Here is a 22,381-nt window from a genome sequence, read left to right as displayed (position 1 = left end):
TTGGCTCAAACTTACTACAATGGAACTCTTGTAAGCAGAAAGTAGTGTCTCTGTCCTCTACAGAGGCTGAATATAGAACCCTTGCATAAGAAGCTACAGAAGTAGCCTGGTTCAAAGTCTATTTTCTGAAATTGGTTTGAATTTGCCTGAAATCCCAATTCTTTGGTGTGATAATTAGAGTGCTGGTTCTCTTGCATCAAATCCAGTTTTTCATGCTAGGACTAAACACATTGAACTTGATGCACACTATATAAGAGAACAAGTTGCTTCCAATCATGTGAAAGTTCAATATGTACCTACTGAACATCAAACAACAGATATATTTACTAAATCCCTGTCTACTTCAAGGTTTGAATTTCTTACAAGAAAACTACAAGTTACAACTGCTGCTGGTACAGTTGACTCTCTTTCTAGGTTAACTAAAGATAAATAGTGCTGAGTGTACACTGCAATGTTTAAGGTTTATTTGCCAAAAAGGGTTTGCTTAGTTAATGATCAGTTAATTGATAACCAGTTATTACTTGAGTTTAATTGCGTTTTGTTGCTGGTGGTGTTGTGTGGGTTTAAAAGCTAGTGTTGTGTGTGCTTAAAAACTGTTGGAGTAGTGGTTATTTGATGATTTGTTGCTGGTGTTATGTGTGTTTAAAAGCTAGTGTTGTGTGTGCTTAAAAGATGTTGGAGTAGTGGTTATTGATGAATTGTTGTTGGTACTGTGTGTGCTTAAAAGTTGGTGTTGTGTGTGCTTAAAAGATACTGGAGTAGTGGTTATTGATGATTTGTTGCTCATACTGTATGTGCTTCAAAGTTGGTGTTATGTGTGCTTAAAAGCTGTTGGTGTAGGTGTAGTGGTTATTTGATGATTTGTGTTTAGTTTGAGATTAGCAAGTTGCTGCTGGTGCAGAGTAAGTTTCAATTGGGATAAGTTGTTGCTGGTGTAGCGTAAGTTTCAATTTGATGCTAGAGTGATCTGGTGATGTAAGTTTCAATTGGGATAAGTTGTTGTTGGTGTAGAGTAAGTTACAATTTGCTATTGCTATAGTGGTTACAATTTGCTGCTGCTGTAGTGGTTAGTTGTTGAGCAAGTTGCTGTTGGTGCAGAGAAGTTTCAATTGGGATAAGTTGCTGCTGGTGTAGAAGAAGTTTCAATTGGGATAAGTTGCTGTGCAGAGTAAGTTTCAATTTGATGCTGGAGTGATCTAGTGATGTAAGTTTCAATTGGGATAAGTTGCTACTGGTGTAGAGTAAGTTACAATTTGTTGCTGCTGTAGTGGTTAGTTGATGAAAGTTTCACTCACTTCTATCAAGTTACCTATAATTTGCTGCTACTGTAGTGGTTAGTTGATGAAAGTTTCCCTCACTTCTATCAAGTTACCTGTGATGAAATAAGTCTGCTCAATTTGTGATAAGACTGGAAAAGTAGCAGATGATTGTGCATAAGACTGCTTCAAACTGTAGATCAGTTTATGCTAGTGATCAGCAATGCAACAATCTTTAAAGTTTTGTTTTGAGGGAACATATTAAGTAAAGAAGTTAAGTGTCTTACCCAGTTTAGTTTGAGGGAAGATATTAGTAAAAGTTGGTTAAGTTGTTAAGCAGTTATTAATGTCGGTAAAAGTCAAATATCCTTCACTTTAACTTTCAGCTCAATGAGCTTACTGTAGCTTATAAAAAGCATTTATTGTATACTATTGATGAAGTGAAAAATACAGAAAACAGATATTCAGCTTTACTCTTTTTCTTCATCTCTTTATCATCTCTTTCCTCTGTTTTTTGCTCCAAAACCTAACAATGTAGCCTTGTAAAAATTCAATAATTGTTTTGTACTTCCTTAAACAATTCCATAATTGTTTTGGAGTTATAACTAATTCCATAATTATTATGAAGCTATTAAACTTCTTTAAATAATGACATTGGATTAACATTTAATCATAATTAACAATTTAACTCTTAAATTATTTATATATTTACAATTACAACCCACTATTAAATCTAATTTAATATAAAGAAAATGATTAATTATAAAGTTAGAATTACATTTAATTCCATCTAACAATTTAATCTTTTAAATTGTTCATAATCACAAATATAACCCTCAATTGAATCTAATTCAATGGCAATAATATAAATGTCTTTAGTACCCTTTGTAGGTTCTAGCTAACCTTGGACAATTAATTCTCTTTGGCTATTTCTTCATTCTCCTTAGTTTATTTATGTGTGATAGTTTATTTATGTGTGATCTCCTAGGTTCATTGTCGCTTAGCCGCGGGCCAATATCGTAGTCTGTTCCGATATGTTTCGTCATAATTTTTTACGACCAAAACTCTCACTGATTATGGTAGGCATCTAGCAATGCTCCATAATCCCTAAGTCACAATGAAGATATACTCCAACAAACCCTTTTATAATCATATGTTCCATGTAGTTAAATCCTTCCGTTGTCTAATCCCAATTAAGAATAGATTCATGGTATGTCAAAGTACTTGTCTTAATCTTAAATCAAATTGACAATCAATACATTTGGAACATGTCACCATGAAACAACCTTTCAGGTAACATTTATATACCCCAGTTGGAGATTTCCTTTTCCAATGTAAACTGACATTTGTCTGGGAACTTGATATTAAACTATATCAAGTCAATGGATCCCGTCTTGACTATCACTTATCTTCACACATAAATAACACATGGCTAGATCAGTTTCTTACACATGACATGATTAGTCCCATGTTTATACACCATATGAGTTATATGCGTCACTACGGAATTCAATCGTGAAATCTCAGGTCTAAGGATCAATGATACACTAATACGATCCTATCCAACTTATTTGTTTAGACAATCTTGACATAAGCTGGACAACCCCAGATTTTCAAAAAGTTAAGACTGGGTGGTTTACTAGAAGAAGTTGCATTGATTTCCTCCTGCCTTTTTCCTTTTCTCTCCTGATCATAAAATTGTTGAATCTCATTCAACAAGTCTGGAAGGGATCTCTCAATCCTATTGAGATTATAGTTGTTAATGAAAGGCTTGAAATTCGTCAGAAGGGAGTGGAGAATCAAATTAACTTTGATGGTGTCAAGCATCTTGATGTTCAAAGCATCTATTTGTCCTAGAATATTTATAATTTTCATGATGGTTTCTTCCGAGGACATACCTTCTTTTAACCTCATTCCAAATAAGGTTGAGCTTAACTCATATTCCCTCACCTTCAAGTTTTCATGATACAACTCTTGTAACGTGAGAAAAATTTCATTAGCACTCTTCATTTTTTTTCACATTTTGTTTGGAGCTCATCACTCATTGAAGCCAACATATAAGTACGAGCTCTTAATTCATCATCCTTCCATTTCTTATATTCTTCGTGCTCATTAGGATGAGCTTCAAGAAGAGGAGCTTCAAGTAGGGGTGTTTCTAAAACATAAGCTACATTTTTAGAATTTAATATCATTGATAATTTTCTTAGCCAACCAATTTGTTGTTGTCATCCAGAATTTTCAGCAGTAAACTATTCATCTTTTATTGTTTTATATCACACACGAGACAGGCTACAAAGAAATTAAAAAAATTTATTAATTTTTTTATCACATATATCTTTTATTAATCTAATCTAATTAGCTTCCACTATTTTATTCAAATACCATACTTCCTTGATGAAAATTCGGAAATTTCCTTGGATTAAATTTCTAGTGGGGAATCAAATTCTTATTAAACCTAATGTAACCTCACAGGCAAAAGATCAAGTCATGCTAAGAATGGCAAATGGAGAAAATGTTGCAGCCGAGGCCATGGGAATATGTGGTTTGATGCTTCCATCAGGACACATTTTGCATTTGTACAATGTCCTGTATTTTGTTAAAGCTACTAGAAATATAATTTTTGTTTTTGTATTATGTAAATATGGTTGTAGTGTATAGTTTAATAAAAATGAATGTCTACTTTATTTTGGAAATAAACTTGTTGGGAAAGATATCAATACAAATAGTTTGTATGTGCTAGAATTGAATAACCATAGCATAATGAATTCCATAACTAATAAACAAATTTGAACTAAAATTAATCCCAAATTACTTTGGTATCATAGATTATGTCATATAGGAGACAGAAGAATAATCCAATTAGGAGAAAGTGGACTTTTAAGTTCATTGGGTTCAAAACCCTATCCAACTTGTGACTCTTGTCTTCAAGTAAAAATGACCAAATCACCCTTTAAGAGTAAAAGGGAAAGGACCAAAGATTCGCTAGAATTAATACATACAGATGTGTGTGGACCATTTAATAAAATGGCCAGAAGAGGTTTTCACTACTTCATTGCCTTTACTGATGATTATTCAAGGTATGAGTATTTGTATTTAATGAAATACAAATCAAAATCTTTTAAAAAGTTCAGAGAATTCAAGAATGAAGTAAAGAAACAAACTGAAAAGAGTATTAAAATTCTACAATTAGATTGAGAAGTTGAATACTTAAGTACGGAATTTTGAGATTGGCTAAAAGAAAATGGGATTATATCGCAATTAACTCCTCCATTTATACCATAACTCAATGGTGTATCTAAAAGGAGAAATCGAACTTTATTGGATATGGTACGATCAACAATGAGTTTTACGGACTTGCTGATTTATTTGTGGGGATATGCCCTTCAAACAGCAATGCACATTTTGAATAGAGCACCATCCAAATCAGTCTAGAAAACACCATATTAAGTATGGTATAGCAAACCACCTAGTCTTAACTATTTGAAAGTCTAGGGTTGTTTAGCTTATGTCAAGATTTTCAAAACAGATAAGTTGGACGTAAAATCTGATAAAGGTCGGTTTATAGGGTATGCTAAAGATAGTTTAGGATATTATTTTTACTGCCTTACTGATCAAAGAATTTCAATCAATAGAAACGCACATTTCCTTGAGAAAGAGTTCTTAGAAGAACAAGGTGTGGGAAGAAAAAATGAATTCATGGAACATGTCGAAGAGTCTTAGATTGATAATACTCAAATAGATGAATCAAATTAGGAACCTTTAACTCATGAGACAATGGTTCCAGCTTGCAAATCTTCTAGAATATCTCGATCTCCAAAAAGATATTATGGACTTCTACATGAAAAAGTTTTTGAATCTTTTTCAATAGGAGAAGTTGATCGTGGAGATGATCCTAGAACCTATGAAGAAGTGATATTAGATATTGATTCTGGAAGATGGCTAGAATCAATGAATTTTGGAATATAATCAATGTATGCCAATCAAGTTTGGACACTTATTGATCCTCTTAAAGGAATAGTTCCTATTGGATGTAAATGAGTATTTAAAAGGAAAATTGGGAAAGATGGAAAGGTAGAGACCTATAAAGCTAGACTGGTAGCGAAAGGTTATACTTAGAAACAAGGGTTGGATTATGAGGAAACTTTTGTTAGAGTAGGTGCCCTAGAGCCAATCAATTATTGTAGAATTGACTCTTTGTAATAATTTTTATTTATCAATAAAAGGCATATTCTTCTATATCGTGTAAACATAATTGTGTGTATTAATATATGTCCTTAGGATGGTTAAACCATGACGAGGGTATCAAGTGTTTCAAATATTGATAGTGAGAACCCTATGATCACATATGGTGGCCATTCTAGAAATGTCCGTAGCCCCAGTATTATTCTGACCAAGGACACAGATAATACAATAAGGCTATCATAATGTTGAACGACCCTATTGAAAGGCAGTGATTGATCCCACTTGTCAAGGTTGTTTGCTGACAACCTAGTACAACACATGGGTGTTTGCTGTAGGCAAGTTCATTGGACAAACCCACCAAAGGATTCCGTATGGATGGTAATCCTAGTGTCTATGGAGTAAATCCTCTAATGAATGGTAGTGCATGTGATCCTTAGACTTGAGATCATCGGAGCGCCTTGTGCACTGATTGGTATAGTTTGACACTAGCCCAACGTAGTTCTATTCAGAACTATAGACTATGGTGGATCGACAAAAGATTCATCACTCCTGGGTATGGGAGAAGTTATCTCACTACGCAATTCAGTAAATGGCAATGACACTAAATCTGTGGCCACAATGAGATTGAGTTGTTGTTTAATCTAATTTATTATTTTGGTCATTGGTCCAGTAACTGAACACAAAGATATCGAGGATATCTGAGGTTGACACTATTTTTGTACCTCAACCTTGATGAGATAACTTATGACGAAAGGATTTGATTGCACGGTAACCATATTGTTGATAGCTATTTCGCTGAATCCGAATCTATCGAGTGGCTATGATGCCTTGCTAGGGGCAAATCTTGGTCTATGTTTAGTGAGACGATTGATTGGTGTCAATGGTGAGACTACTCACTACCAATATGATAAAGAGCCAACTGGTCACACACATCCACGGTTTAAGGATTAATGTGTGAAAGGGATATTTTTGTCTTTTAAGATGAACGGGGTATTTTGGTAATCTCACAGTGCAATTAAATTTGCTCAGGTTGTTGCCTGTATTCAATTTTAATATTGAAATTAAAATTAGTGAGATTATATTTAAATATATTTTCGCACATATTTAAATGGATTATTGTTATTATTTAATGTTAATATATGTTTAATATATTAATTGATTTTAATAATAATAATAATTAATAATTAAAATAACATAATAGCACTGTTTGGCTATTGGGTTAATGCTATTCAAGTTATGGAATAGGGTTTTATTTTAAGTTACGCTTTATAAAGGTGCAATTAAAATAAAACATAACAACACAATTAAAACCCTAGACCCCAACGTCTTTCACAAGAGAGAAAGAGAGAATTTTTTTCTGAAAAATTTTGCATACCTTCAAACCTTATTGCATTGATTTAATCTAGCTAATTAAATCAGTTATGAGTTGTCCTATCTTTGTTTGGATCAACGTTCGTGCAATCCTTGTTTGGATTGATTAGCGAAATTCAATATTTAGAGGAGGAGCCTCCAAACTCAAGTGTAAACGAATCATTGTATGGGTTTTTATTGTTTCATTTTAAGCATATGTATATATCAGACCCTAATCTTGGCAAAATTAGAGTGATCGATGAGCAAATTTTTTGTTTTTCCGCTACCATCGTTCATCGATTACTTATAATGGTATCAAAGCCTAGGGTTTTGATAATATATATTTTAATTAAATTTTTTTGATTGATAATATATATATAATATTATATATATATATATATATATATATATATATATATATACACCTAATCTGGCAAAATTAGATTGATGAGAGCAAATTTTTTGTTTTTCCGCTGCCATCGTTCATCGATTACTTACAATGGTATCTGACGTGCTGTCGTAGGCACCCCGAATTAAAACCTAAAAATACACGTAGTAGTGTAAGGCAGGTCGATCCCACGAAGAGTGTCTAGCTGAATTTGTTATGTGAACAAGGCTGGGGGGGTTCTGTGTAAAACAGGAAACGTTTTAGCAAAGACCAAAAACAAAAACAGTTCAATTCGAAATCAATAATATAAGAAACTGGTCTCCGTCAACATCCACCATCGGAATCTCCAACTGATCATTGATGCGAAGATAATCAATCACACATTGAATATTCACCGTTGGAACTAATTTCCTATCTCTCCTTAATTGTAATTAATCAGGAAACAAGCGATCCTAATTAATCTACCCTAAACAACCCTAGACAAGGCTCAAGATTTAATCTAGTGGCAGCCTTAAGAATTAGAGAGATCGATGAAGCTAAACAACACAAACACAAGCGGTTGTATTTAATTTAGTTGAATGTTCTTCATAAGGTTATTATTCCTGACGCAGCAAATTACTAACCCTAATTGCTTCACAAGTTGGAGGGATCAAACAATTACGGATTTGATATCAAACTTAGCGGCAGATTTCAACAAATAATAACTAGTAGGCCTCCTAGTAATTAAATGCATCAATCATGAAAATATGCACAGAATAACATTCAATACTCAAACACGAAAATTGAACACTAAAATACATAGATTAGATCTCACAGTTGGTTGATTCCGGGTCTCCGTTTCCGACGACCAAGTCACAAAAGTTTTTAGCCGCTCATGGCCATCAACCAAAAACTCAAAAAGAAAGAAAAATTCCAGAGAAGAGAAGAGAGAGGCGTGGTCCTCCAAACCTAATCTCATCTCCCTTTTAAAATCCAATTTAGTGTTTGAATCCCACTCAATCTCCTAAAGAAATATTCTCCTATCTAAAATAACATTAATCCTAATTTAATCTAATTGGAACTAAAATAAAATAGAGTCAATAAAATAGGAAGGTGGTGTTTCCAGCTGTAATTTTCGTGCAGCATGTATGTCTTCAAAACGTGCATAAAAGACTGATTGCATAACAAGTCAGAACTCAGGAGTCGGTAATGCAGGTGCGTCAAATTCAAGCTCAATTACAATCTTTATTCAGTCAGTATCTCTAAAAACTCAAAACATGAAAGTTGTAGATCTCTTCTTAGCGTTCCAAACACTTTGAATATCTCAATCGGAGCTCGGATGAGAGAATTATGCCCAGAATACGAAGCAGTGGCGAAACTGTCCGAATTCTCCTAATTAATTCCGTTTTTCAATTAACCCTCCATTTGCTTCCTAAACCAAAATAAAGTAATAATGAGTACAATTAGGAAACAAATACATATAAAAGACTAAACATTAAAGGGGTTAAATATGACATTTTGCATTCCCATCAAATTCCCCCACACTTAGCTTTTGCACGTCCTCGGGCAAACTAATTCAAAAAAACCCTACACTCAAGTCATATCAGGAACACCATCATCTCCAGTCACTCAAGAACATCAGCATGATGCATAAGCAACAATATTTAATCCATGCATATTCATACCAACTTAGGAAGCAGCAAAATAAATAAAACAGAGTTAATGACATTCATCTCTCTCACATTTTCCACAATTACTTCAATTAGTCAATGCAAACAAGGAAACTATCACACCAATTCGTGTACAACTCACCTCCAATTTTTTACTTTTTCTTTTACTAATACAACTGGGTAGCAAACTAAGGATACAATTTTTTTCTCTTTTTTTTTTTTTTTTTTTTTTTTTTTTTGTTTTGAAAAAGAATGAGTGCTTTTATGCTCCATCTCATTTCATGGTTGTGTTTATGAGTGAGTGCGTTTTACGCTCCACTCGACTCACCACATACCTTTCTTTTCTTTTTCCTATTTGCTTAAACCCAAATTTAGGACTAGCTTAAGAGAAACAATTTTTTCTTTTTCTTTTAAGGGTTGTTATACACCTCAATCATGCTTCGTCACCAAGTTACACAACTTCTCAAGACATATTATTTCAAACTACAAAGATTCAAATTGATTAACTCTATTTATGAAAGATTGCTAACATCCTAAGTTAAGGAATATGCTCAAAACAAAGTCAAGTTACTATTTTATGCATCACTAGACGTTCAAAAACATGACTAAAGCATAAACCTTCCTAAAAACAAATGCGGATTTCGTTTAAGGTGTACGTGGCGGTGTTATACCCGAGGTTGCCAAGTACTGCTAGGCATTTTAAGGCGGGTTCTGGTTTCCAGCCGATATACCTTAAACTAGGTAATTTTTTTTTTTTTTTTTAACACTAAAAACAGACCTAAACAAAACCTAATCCTCCCCCACACTTAAAACTGACATTGTCCCCAATGGAAGATGAAATGCAAAGAAAAGGGCAAAAATAACCAAATTAAAATGCAAGAAAAGAAAACAAACTCCCCTTGGGTTGCCTCCCAAGCAGCGCCTTTGTTTATTGTCGTGGCTCGACTCAAAGCTTTTGTTCTTGCGATGCACTAAGTAACATTACCATTCCAGGAACACGTTCTTGAGGTAACTAGGGAGAGGCTTCAAATCTGGAAGGGGCCTGCAAAACAAAAGGTAAAGGCCTCTCGTTAGAAATTGGTAATGCAATAAAGGAAAGTTACCTGACTGCTGCGTAACTTTGGAGATCATTCCATGCGCAAACGTTTCTGCAAATCAGTACTAAAGCTAACTCCTCATTCTCTTCCTCAAGTGCTTACTAATGGCAACTCCCAATCCATCTTTCTCCTGAGTTCAAAAACTTCTGTGCTAAAGAATCAACCACATACTAGAATAAACAGATCATCATCATCATCATCAGGATATTTCATGGCATCATAAATATTAAATTGACAAGTTCACCATCAAACTCCATGGTAAGTATGCCACTATGAACATCTACTTAGTTTGGATGTTTTTAAGAAAGTCTTCCTAACAAAATAGGAGCAGTTTGATCACCATTTTCCATATCAAGTACATAAAAATCAGTAGGGAAAATTAAGCCATTAACTTGTACCAAAAACATCCTCAACTACACCCTTAGGATAGGCATTAGATCCATCAGCTAATTGAATTACAACAACAGTTTTATTCAAAGGTCCAAGTTTCAAAGAAGCATATATGGAATATGGCATGCATTTATAGAAGTCCTAAATCTATCATGGCCTTCTAAACCTAGTGTACCTATCGTACAAGGGATAGTAAACAACCTGGATCCTTGCACTTCGCTGGAATTTTTCTCTAAATCACTGCAGAAACATTCTCTCCCACTCTCACCTTTTACACCCCTTAAGTTTCTGTTTCCTCTTAAGTGGTGCACAATTCTTTCAAAATTTAGCATAACGAGGTACTTGTTTTAGCATCAAAAAGTGGAATATTTACCTCGCATCTACGAAAAGTCTTATACATATCTCTATTTTGCTCATCTTCTAGATTCTGCTAAAGCTTGAGGAAAAGGGGTACCGGTTAAGGGACAGAGGCGGAACTTACGCTTAGGAACAAAACGTCATTGGGATGTTGCTGTCTACAACTACATTTTCTCCTTTTCTTCCTTCGACGATGCGGGGCTGCTTCATTGGAATCTCAACCTCTTTACCACTTCTCAAGAGGATCGCACTACATTTTCTTTTGGATTTACCACCGTTTGAGAGGTAATTTCCCTGAAATTGCGCCTCCAGCCTATTGATCGCGGTTGCCATTTGACTCATTTGATTCTCCAAACTTTGAACACTGGCTCTCGTTCCTGTTGAAATTGCAAAGTATTAGTTGCAAGAGACTAACAATATCTTCTAAGACTACCCGAAATTGAAGTTTGGCTCGGTTGTTGTCTAGGGGGGTATGGCTGCTGTACAGCTGGTAATTAGGCGTGTTGAGGGTAAGGTTGATATTTGTTGATCCCATAGCCAGTTAGGGTGATCCCTCCATCCAGGGTTAATGTGCTCGAATAAGGATCATATTTCCTTGCGGTTGCCCAGGGAACCACCTGCTGCATTCACTGCTCCACAGGCTCTCTTTAAGAGTTGGGCACATGTCAGTGGATGCCCTACTACCGAACAAATCCCGCAAGCTTCACTGTTTGCATGTTACCTACAGCCATTTGATGAACAAGAGAAGTTAGACTAGAGATTTGTTGTTCTAGGGAAGAAATATTTACCTCATTATCACGCCTAGATGGAAGGTCAAGCCTACTGCCAAACTGTTGAGAATTGGCCGCCATATTTGCAATCAAGTTCCTCGCGGCCTCAGGGGTCCTATCCACCAAAGCTCCTCCACTTGCAGCATCAATCATGCTCCTATCAGTGTATGTGAGGCCCTCGTAGAAGTACTGGATTAGTAATGCTCACTAATCTGATGATGGGGGCAGCTTGCACACAATTTCTTAAAACGCTCCCAATATTCATGTAAGGACTCTCCGTTGTGCTGCCTTATACCACAAATTTCTTTCCGAATGTTTGCTGCCCTCGAAGTGGGAAGTATTTCTCCAAAAATAATCTCTTCATCTCGTCATGTGGTATAGGTCCGGAGGGTAGATAATAGAGCACATCCTTAGCCGCATCCTTCAAAGAAAACGGGAAGGCTCTTAATTTGATTTGCTCCTCGGTCACCCCGTAGGTTATACTCGTGCAAACCACATGAAGCTCCTTTAGATGCTTGTGAGGGTCTTCACCTGCAAGACCATGAAAAGTGGGCAAGAGGTGTATTAGTCCAGATTTCAATTACAAGTAGTAGCAGCATCTAAAACAGGAAAAGTTATGCATAAAGGTGCTTGATTCAAATCAGGGGCAGCAAGCTCTTTCAAAGTTCGATTCCAGCCATGACGTCCCTCTTCTATATCAGAGTGCTAGCAAATTGGGAATCAAAAGCCAAATTGCTTTCCTCAGAATTTCTCCGAACTCCTTCCTAACTACGCAAAGTGCTTTCAATTTCTGGATGAACGTTAAATCACCAAGGTTAGAGGACCTGGTCATACAAAAAAACCTAATAAAAGAATTAGAATGAATGACAAAAATTGAAAACTAACTAGAAAAATTAAAAAAAATTAAATTAAATTGGCCAGAAACACTAAACGGCAAAAACTATATCAAAACATTCGAATTTGGCCTCAAGAGGGTGGGGCTAGAAAAATTTCTAGTTTTGCTCAGAACGTCGTTTTCTTCGAAAGGGTACTCGTAGCACTCCAACTCAACCAAAATTTTTCTTATGAATAGTACTACTGTTCATCCGGAACCGTACTACTGTTCACCGTTTTTTTTCTGAAAAATAAAAAAATATAACAAAAAACGCAATAAAAAAAATCACAAAAACAAAAATAATCAACTAGAATCACTCCCCGGCAACGGCGCCAAAATCTGGCGTGCTGTCGTAGGCAACCAGAATTAAAACCTAAAAATACACGTAGTAGGTAAGTCCGGGTCGACCACCGAAGAGTGTCTAGCTGAATTTGCTGTTATGTGAACAAGGCTGGGGGGTTCGTGTAAAACAGGAAAGTTCTTAGCAAAGACCAAAACAAAAACAGTTAATTCGAAATCAATTAATATAACGAAACTTGGTCCGTCAACATCCACCATCGGAATCTTCCAACTGATCATGATGCGAAAATAATCAATTACACATTGATTTCACCGTTGGAACTAATTTCCATATCTCTCTTAAGTAATTAATCAGGAAACAAGCGATCTCATTAATCTTCCCCTAAACAACCCTAGACAAGCGCTCAAGATTTAATCTAGTGGCAGCCTTAAGAATTAGAGAGATCGATGAAGCTAAACAACACAAACACAAGCGGTTGTATTTAATTTAGTTGAATGTTCTTCATAAGGTTATTAATTCTGACGCAGCAAATTACTAACCCTAATTGCTTCACAAGTGGAGGGATCAAACATTACGGATTTGATATCAACTAGCGGCAGATTTCAACAAATAATACACTAGTAGGCTCCTAGTAATTAAATGCATCAATATGAAAATATGCACAGAATAACATTCAATACTCAAACACGAAAATGAACACTAAAATAACATAGATTAGATCTCACAGTTGGTTGATTCCGAGGTCTCCGTTTCCGACGACCAAGTCACAAAGTTTTTAGCCGCTCATGGCCATCAACCAAAAACTAAAAAGAAAGAAAAATTCCAGAGAAGAGAAGAGAGAGGCGTGGTCCCTCCAAACCTAATCTCACTCCCTTTAAAATCCAATTTAAGTGTTTGAATCCCACTCAATCTCCTAAAAGAAATATTCTCCTATCCTAAAATAACATTAATCCTAATATTCTAATTGGGACTAAAATAAAATAGAGTCCTAATAAAATAGGAAGGTGGTGTTTCCAGCTGTAATTTGTGCAGCAGTATGTCTTCAAAACGTGCAATAAAAGACTGACTTGCATAACAAGTCAGAAAGCTCCAGGACGTCGGTAATGCAGGTGCGTCAACTTCAAGCTCAATTACAATCTTTATTCAGTCAGTATCTCTAAAAACTCAAAACATGAAAGTTGTAGATCTCTTTTTAGCGTTCCACACACTTTGAATCATCTCAATCGGAGCTCGGATGAGAGAATTATGCCAGAATACGAAGCAGTGGCGAAACTGTCAGATTCTCCTAATTAATTCCGTTTTTCAATTAACCCTCCATTTGCTTCCTAAACCAAAATAAAGTAATAATGAGTACAATTAGGAAACAAATACATATAAAAGACTAAACATTAACGGGGTTTAATATGACATGGCATGTCCAATCAGTATCAGAGCCTAGAGTTCATAATATATATTTTAATTAAATTGTTTTGATTGATTATATATATACCTTATCTTGGCAAAATTAGAGTGATCGATGAGCAAATGTTTTGTTTTTCCGCTGCCATCATTCATCGATTACTTACAATGGTATCAGAGCCTAGAGTTCATAATATATATTTTAATTAAATTGTTTTGATTGATTTTATATATATATCATACCCTAATCTTGGCAAAATCTGAGTGATCGATGAGCAAATTTTTTGTTTTTCCGCTGCCATCGTTCATCGATTACTTATAATGGTATCAGAGCCTAGGGTTTTGATAATATATATTTTATTTGATTTGTTTTGCTTGATTACCTATATTGATTGTTAGAACTGCATGTTTAGGTTTTTCAATCTATTCAATTGCTTAAATTAATTCATGTATAAACTAAATTGTTGATGAATTTGTATTCGATCGATTTTGTGATTAACGCATGCATGAATAGAGTTCTGGAATTGCAATTTGTGCCGCGGCATAATTATGCTGCGCCATGGCATCAAGCTTCGTAACACCTAGAATGCGCAAACAGGTCGTGGCGAAATAAAACTTCACCATGGCGTGACCGCGGGGTAAGCGACTGGAACGTGGAAATAGGTCGCGGTGAAATAAAACTTCACTGTGACATAATGATGTTGTGCGATCGCGAAATTGTGCGATTTGAGTCATGACGCAATAAAACTACGTCATGGCGTGATAGAGACAAGCAACGAATTAATGCGTCAAATCATAAAATTGCGAGGTCTCACCGCGGTGTAATAAAACTATGCCATGGCTTGAAGACGTCGTCAGAGAGTGCGAGTTGCTGGCTTTTGCACCTCAGTGTAATGAAACTTTGTCATAGTGCATATTCGTTCCTTCGCCTTGCCGCAGCATAATAAAACTATGATGTGACGTGAGTGCTGTTGTATGTCTTCTTTCTTATTGTAATGCAATTGGACTTAAGTGTAGCATTTTAAAAGTTCTAGACCAATAATAATTCTGCAAATTCAAAAGGGTAATTTTGTAACTCAACCCACACAATTCAAAATTGATTGTTTCGAATGTATGCAATAATTCTTGTTTGAAAAATTGTATGGTGTCCGGTACATGAGCCCTAAAACTATGGTGAATGTTTTAATTTAATTTTGGGTATGTATGGTTGTAAATAATTTTAAATAGGGCCTACATGCTCTAACTTTCTCCTCCCTTCTCGATGTACATTCTCTTTTCATCTAATTCCCCTCGAATGTAACTCGAGGTTTCTAAATTTATTGATGTAAAATTAGTATAATTTTAATTTCACTGTAAATTTAGTGTGATATAATTTGTAAGGTACTTGAAGATGGAGCAAGGATGAAGCGATCATACTTGAAGACTCAAGATATTATTACAGGATCCCTAGGTGACCTACCGATTCCTCTAGGCTCGAGGAAATCAGTTTTAGTTAGGCCACGTACCGACACATTTCTTTAAATGCTTACTATGCATGCTAAGAGTGTATGTTATGACTATAACATGCTAATAAAGATAAAACTGGTGAGACGTAAAATAAAAGCCCTCAAATAAAGTATATTAAGTCAAATGTATGCCTTCTATCACCATGGGTTTAATCAAACCACTGTTCGTCGATACATTGTTCGTCAAAGCGAAGGGTACACTTCTACTAGTGGGAGGTTAAATCTCATTGGAGTTTTCCTTAATGATGATGGGTCGATTTAGATGATATGTTTTGCTTGTTCACCAAAGAGAAGGTTGATAAGCATATCATAGGCATAGTAGAGAAGTACACTTGTTGTGTGTATGTGGTGACATGTAGTGTCCACTATACTGATACTAAGAATCACATTTGAGGACAATGGCTTCAGTCATTGTATTGTATGATTGGTTTGTTGGCTTACTTTGCATATGAGGTTGGTAGTTGGAGTTATCAACTGGTGTGAATTAAGTTTGTTGGCTTACCTAATCAACCCATTTTGGTTTGTTCGCCAAAGCGAAGGTTTGAAATGGGCTAGATGGGATCTCAGTCCACTAGGAAAGCCAACAGGCTTTCCCGAATTAATAGTGAAGGCTATTGGCTTGAGGAAAATAGTGAGAGCAATTTTTAATAAAAGACCTTATTAAATAATAATAAACATTGTAATAATTTTTACTTTTCTACATTTGTAGATTCACTAAAATGAGCACTACCAACCTGCAATTGATAATCAAGAAAGAAAACAGGCTGGATGGATCCAATTTCTCATACTGGTATCAAAATCTTCGGATCGTACTAAAGTCTGAAAAGAAATTGTATATCCTTGATAAGCCTTATCTGGCTGAGCCTGATCCTAATGCTACTTAGGAAACATACCAAAAGTTGATGATGCTCATAGTGTTCAATGCATTATGCTAGCATCGATGACACCTAAGCTGCAAAAACAGCATGAGAATATGGACACAAGTGCCATAATTTTGCACTTCAAGGAGCTTTTTCAATGAAATGCTCGTCGTGAGAAGTATAAGTTGTCAAGCGCACTTTTTAGGAGTCATATGATTGACGGAGCCTAAGTTGGTCCTCATGTGCTCAAGATGATTGGATACATAGAAAGGCTTCAGACTTTGGAGTTTGGTGTGGATGCAGACTTACAAGTGGATTTAATTCTATAGTCATTACCTAATTCTTTTTCATTGTTTATAATGAACTATGATATGAACACGATGGTGAAATCCCTATCAGAGCTTTTAAACATGCTAAGGACTGTGGATTGAGACTTGAAAAAGTCCAAGCCTGTTTTATTGGTTGCTGCCAGTAAAAAAAAGGCCAAGGCCAATCCCAATCCCAAGCCCAAGCCTAAGCCCAAGTGCAAAAGACAGGATACTCTCAAGCCTAAGGGTGGCATTGGGAAAGGTGGGAAGATAGTCTGCTTCTATTGTGGCAAGCCTAGCCATTAGAGGAAGCACTGCAAGGCTTTCCTCGCAAACAATAAGAAGCCAGACGCTTGGGCTTCAGGTATGTACATGATTGAGATTAACTTCCCTCCTTCAACATCTTAGGTCATTGACACAGGATATGGTACTCACATTTGTATTGATATGCAGGGACTAAGGTAAAGTAGATTACTCATCAAGGGAGAAGTGGACCTACAAGTTGGAAATGGAGCACATGTGGCTGCATTAGCTGTAGAGACTTATTGTTTGACTTTGCCTACGAGCTTATTGTTGGAACCCCATGATTGTTATTTTGTACCTACAATTTCTAGAAACATTATTTTAATATCTACTTTGGATAATATAGGATATCATTTTGAGATATCTAATGGATTGGTGTCCTTTAGTTTGAATGGTGTACTATTTGGAATTACAAGGTTATATAACAAATTATATGTTCTTGATTTAAACAATAAGGATATTCTCAATTTTGAAACTAAGAAAGTTAAACATAGTAATCCAACCCAAACATACCTCTGGCATTGTAGATTAAGTCATGTTAATTAGACCCGCATTGCAAAACTTCAAAGGGATTGAGTTTTTGACCCTTTTGACTTCCAGTCATTTGAGGTATGCGAGTCATGCTTTTTAGGCAAGATGACCAAGTCTCATTTCGCAGGACGAAGTGAAAGGGCTACTGAACTGTTAGGCATCATACATACTGATCTATATACACCCTAACATAATGGTGTGTCTGAAAGGAGGAATAAGACCTTGACATGGTTAGGCCTATGATGAATTTTAGTGATCTACCTATATCGTTCTGGAGTCATGCCCTAGAGACTGCGATTCACGTACTAAATCGTGTGTTGTCTAAGTTGTATATAAGACTCCATATGAACTATGGAGTGGGCAAAAGCCCAACCTGTCTTATTTAAGGATTTGGGGTTGTGAAGCTTATGTCAAGAAATTGACTTCGAACAAGCTAGGCTCGAAATCTAACAAATGTATATTTGTGGGGTATCCTAAGGAGACCAAATGATACTATTTCACCACCCAAAAGAGCACAAAATTTTTGTCGCTCGTACTGTTGTCTTCTTAGAAAAGGCATTTTTCCTAAGAAGCACTAGTGGGAGAAAGTAGAAATCGATGAAGTTCTAGAACTATAAGATACATTAGACGAAGGATAGGAAGATGTGCCACAAGAAATGGTTGAACATCGTGAGGAGGTTACTCCACAATCTATGGATTAAAGTGAACCGCCTTAACAAGCACAAGAGCTATGTAGGTCTGGAAGAGTATGTCATGAGCCTGAGAGATATGGTTTTCTCGTGACTCAACATGGTGACGTACTGGTCTACCAAGACAATGAACTTAGAACTTATGAAGATGCTATATTGGATCTAGATTCCATTAAATGGCTTGAAGCCATGAAATCTGAGACGGACTCCATGTACCAGAACAAAATATGGTCTCTAGTGGATCCACCTGAAGGGGTAAAACCCACAAGGTATAAATGGGTCTTCAAGAAGAAGACTGACATGGATGGCAAGGTGCATACCTATAAGGCATTACTGGTTGCCAAAGGTTTCAAACAAATTCATGGTATTAACTCCGATGAAACCTTTGCGCTGGTTGCCATGATTAAATCAATCCAGATTATGCTTGCGATTACTGCATATCATGCTTATGAGATTTCGCAGATGGATGTCAAAACAGCTTTCCTGAACAGAAATCTTGAAAAGGATGTGTATATGACATAACCTGATAGTTTCTTTTTTTATGGACAAGTTGATAAGATATGCAAGTTGCAAAAATCCATTTTTTGACTCAAGCAAGCTTCAAGGAGTTGGAGTATTCGTTTTGATGAAGCTATAAAAGAATTCGGTTTTATCAAGAATGAAGATAAGCCTTGTGTTTATAATAAAGTAAGTGGGAGCGTAGTAGCATTCTTGGTATTGTATGTCAATGACATACTTCTGATCAGGAATGATATACCAAACTTGCAGTCGATAAAGACTTGGTTATCCAAGTTCTTCTCAATGAAGGACTTAGAAGAAGCAGCCTACATCCTCGAAATAAAGATCTACCGTGATAGATCACATAGGTTGCTTGGCCTAAGTCAAAGTACATACATAGACAAGGTACTGAAGAGATTTAGTATGGAAGAATCCAAGAAGGGATTTCTTCTAATGCACATGGTATTTATATCTCTAAGGATATGTGTCCTAAAACACACGATAAGAGAGATAGAATGAAGAGGATCTCATATGCGTCACCAATTGGATCCATCATGTATGCCATGTTATGTACTCAGATTGATGTCTCATGTGCGTTAAGCACTTGTAGCAAATATCAATCGGATCCAAGTGAGCCTCACTAGATAGTTGTCAAGAACATCCTTAAGTAATTGAAAAGGACTAAGGACATGTTCTTGGTTTATGGAGGGGAAGTGTAGAGGATACAGTGATGCTAGTTTCCAAATGGATAAAGATGATTATTGTCATAATCCGAGTTTGTATTTTATCTGAATGGGGGTGTAGTGAGCTGGAAGAGCTCTAAACAAAGCACTGTAGCAGATTCTATAATGGAAGTCGAGTATATCGCACTATCCGATGTAGCCAAAGAGGCGGTTTGGATCAAGAAGTTCGTCACTGAACTTGGTGTGGTCTCCACTATGGTTGAACCAATAAAAGTTTATTGTGACAACAATGAAGCAATAGCTCAAGCGAAGGAGCCACGGTCTCACCAGCAATCCAAACACATACTCAGACGTTATCATCTCATCAGAGAAATGATTGAGAGGAAAGATGTGTAGATCAGTAAAGTACATACTGATAACAACCTCGCCTATCCACTGAAGAAGCCTCTATTGCAACAAAAGCATGAAAAGCACTTAAGGTCATTTGATATTAAATATATGAATGATTGACTATAGTGCAAGTGGGAGATTGTTAGAGTAAGTGCCCTGGAGCCAACCAATTATTGTAGAATTAACTTTTTGTAATAATGTTTATTTTTCAATAAAAGGCATACTCTTCTATATCGTGTAAATCATAATTGTGTGTATTGATATGTGTCCTTATGATGGTAGAACTGTGATGAGGGTATAAGATGTTCCAAATCTTGATAGTGAGAACCCTATGATCACATATGGTGGCTATTCTAGAAATGTCCATAGCCTCAGTATTATTCTGACCAAGGACACAAATAATACGGTAAGACTATCATAGTGTTGAACAACTCTGTTGAAAGACAGTGACTGATCTCACTTGTCAAGTTTGTTTGCCAACAACCTGGTTCAACGCATGGCTGCTTACTGTAGGCAAGTTCACTGGATAGACCCACCAGAGGATTCCATATGGATGGTAGAACTGTGGCGAGGGTATAAGATGTTCCAAATCTTAATAGTGAGAACCCTATGATCACATATGGTGGCCATTCTAGAAATGTCCATAGCCTCAGTATTATTCTGACCAAGGACACAAATAATACGGTAAGACTATCATAGTGGTGAACAACTCTGTTGAAAGACAGTGACTAATCTCACTTGTCAAGTTTGTTTGCCAACAACCTGGTGCAACGCATGGGTGCTTACTGTAGGCAAGTTCATTGGATAGACCCACCAGAGGATTCCATATGGATGGTAACCCCGATGTACATGAAATAAATCCTCTAACGAATGGTAGTGCATGTGATCCTTAGACTTGAGATCACCAAAGCGCCTTGTGCACCGATTGGTATAGTTTGACACTAGTCCAATGTAGTTCTATTCAAAGCTATCAGAACGATAGTGATTGGCTACATCAAGAAGTGTATCAAGACTATGGTGGATCGACAAAGGATTCATCACTCCCAGGTACAAGAGAAGTTATCTCACTGTGCAATTTAGTAAATGACAATGACACTAAATCTGTGGCCACAATGGAATTGAGTTGTTGCTCAATCCAATTTATTATTCTGGTCATTGGTCTAGCAACTGAATACAACGAGATCGAGGATATCTAAGGTTGACACTATTTCTGTATCTCAGCCTTGATGAGATAACGTATGATGAAAGGATTTGATTGTACGGTAACCATATTGTTGATAGGTAGCTATTTTGCTGAATATGAATTTATTGGGTGGCTATGATGCCTTGCTAGGGGTAAATCTTGGTTTGTGTTTAGTGAGACGATTGATTGGTGTCAATTGCGAGACTACTCACTACCGATATGATAAGGAACCTACGGGTCACATACATAAGGAGACAGTTTAAGGATTAATGTGTGAAAGGGGTATTTTCGTCTTTTAAGACAAAATGGTATTTTGGTAATCTCACAATGCAATTAAATTTGCTGAGGTTATTGCTTGTATTCAATTTTAATATTGAAATTAAAATTAGTGAGATTATATTTAAACCTATGTGTGCATATATTTAAATGGATTATTGTTATTATTTAATGTCAATATATTTTTAATAAATTAATTGATTTTAGTAATAATAATTAATAATTAAAATACCATAATAGCAATGTTTGGCTATTGGGTTAATGCTACTCAAGTTATGGAATAGGGTTTTATTTTAAGTTACACTCTATAAAGGTGCAATTAAAATAAAACATAACACAATTAAAACGCTAGCCCCCAACGTTTTTCACAAGAGAGAAAGAGAGAACTTTTCTTTGAAAAATTCAGCACACCTTCAAACCTTATTGCATTGATTTAATCTAGCAAATTAAATCAATTGTGAGTTGTCATGTCTTCGTTTGGATCAACGTTCATGTTTTCATTGGTGACAATGCTTAAATCCATCAGAATCATGCTAGCCATAACAGCAAACTATGTTATGAAATTTGGCAGATGGATGTCAAGACCTCATTCCTCAATGGATTTATTGAGGAAAACATATATATGCAACAACCTGAAGGTTTTGTATCCAGTGTTGAAAGACATAAAGTGTACAAGTTACATAAATCAATTTATGGGTTGAAACAAGCTTCCAGAAGCTGGAATATTCGGTTTGATGAAACGATCAAATCTTTTGGTTTCATAAAGAATCCAAATGAACCGCGTGTATATAAATGGGAAAAAGATCATGTCACAATTTTTGTCATACTGTATGTAGATGACATACTGTTAATGGGAAATGACATTGGCATGATTACTGAAGTTAAGATATGGTTATCAAAGGCCTTCTCAATGAAAGACTTGGGAGAAACAACCTATACCTTAGGAATTCGCATCTATAGAGATAGAGCAAAATGATTAATAGGGCTGTCTCAAAGAATGTACAAAAAGGAAATGTTGAAAAGGTTCAACATGCAAGACTAGGGGTGATCGGGTCCGGGTACCCAGGTATTTTTAGAGGAACCGAAACCGGTCGGTTCCTGAAATTAGGAACTAGAACAGACCAATTTCGGTTCCTCAATTGC

General features: G+C 36.0%; 1 non-coding gene across 1 annotated transcript; it reads left to right on the top strand.

The window, feature by feature from the left end:
* Nucleotides 1–11,649: 11,649 nt before the first annotated feature.
* Nucleotides 11,650–11,756, top strand: LOC116115254. The gene has a single exon (XR_004125647.1). It is a non-coding gene; the product is annotated as a small nucleolar RNA R71 (small nucleolar RNA).
* Nucleotides 11,757–22,381: the final 10,625 nt, after the last annotated feature.

This window comes from Pistacia vera, unplaced genomic scaffold, assembly GCF_008641045.1.
Source record: "Pistacia vera cultivar Batoury unplaced genomic scaffold, PisVer_v2 Contig734, whole genome shotgun sequence".
NCBI lineage: Eukaryota > Viridiplantae > Streptophyta > Magnoliopsida > Sapindales > Anacardiaceae > Pistacia > Pistacia vera.
The sequence above is the reverse complement of the archived record's forward strand: the minus strand, read 5'-3'. Positions and strand labels throughout refer to the sequence as shown.